The sequence below is a fragment of the Mirounga angustirostris genome, unplaced genomic scaffold (assembly GCF_029215605.1).
Source record: "Mirounga angustirostris isolate CCGP_5_RB_7025 unplaced genomic scaffold, mMirAng1.0.hap1 SCAF_7, whole genome shotgun sequence".
Taxonomy (NCBI): Eukaryota; Metazoa; Chordata; class Mammalia; order Carnivora; family Phocidae; genus Mirounga; species Mirounga angustirostris.
Genome location: NW_026991715.1, coordinates 108,673,689 through 108,674,846, shown reverse-complemented (window position 1 = coordinate 108,674,846; position 1,158 = coordinate 108,673,689).

Sequence of the window (1,158 nt, the reverse complement as noted above, 5' to 3'; positions counted from 1 at the left end):
CATGAAGGTTCGGTCTTTCATAGTTGTTAATTGCTGACTGTAGAAGATAGTCGTTTGCAATCAGTGACTAGAAGCATCTCACCTGCCCCCAAACTCTTGTCTCCATATCCCCCAAGTTGGCTTGATATAAAATGTCTCACTTTGTAGAAGTTTTTTGTTTTTTTTTTTAAGATTTTATTTATTTGAGAGAGAGTGTGAGCGAGAGGAGACCATAAGCAGGGGCAGCGGGAGAGGGAGAAGCAGATTCCCAACGCAGGGCTCGATCCCAAGACCCTGGGATCATGACCTGAGCCAAAGGCAGACACTTAAGCGACTGAGCCACCCAGGCATCCCTGTAGGAAGTTTTTAATGACCAACTGTGTAAATGGAATTGTCTCTTCACTTCATAATCCCTGAGTGTTCACCCCTACTAGGAAAACTAGTTTTAATTCTGTCCTGGGACCACTCCATTTGGTGGATTAGCTTGTTAATTAGTGGACTTTTAAGACAAATGGAACTTGTGGTATTGTAGCATTGGCTCCATACTATTTCCAACCCTTCCAATTGGCACAAAACAGTTTCAAGAAGTCTGGTATAGGAGCAAATCTAGGCTTTTCACTGGGATGTTCACATATAGGAAGAGAGGTATTTATCACTGATTTGTGGTAAAAGCCACTTAGGTGAGGGTCAGTGGTTCTCAGCCAAGTTCTTTGGCATGCTGGTGACTGTGGGGCCTGCATAGATGTCCTAAATTTATCTTTTTATTTTTTAAATAAATTTAGATTTATTAATTTTGTTTTATTTATTAATTAGATTTTATTTATTTATTTATTTGACAGAGACACAGCAGGAGAGGGAACACAAGCAGGGGGAGTGGGAGAGGGAGAAGCAGGCTTCCTGCTGAGCAGGGAGCCCGATGCGGGGCTCGATCCCAGGACCCTGGGATCATGACCTGAGCCGAAGGCAGACACTTAACGACTGAGCCACCCAGGCGCCCCTATTTATTTTTTTAAAAGATTTTATTTATGGGCGCCTGGGTGGCTCCGTTGGTTAAGCGACTGCCTTCGGCTCAGGTGATGACCCTGGAGTCCTGGGATCGAGTCCCACATCAGGCTCCCTGCTCAGCAGGGAGTCTGCTTCTCCCTCTGACCCTCCTCCCTCTCATGCTCTCTGTCTCTC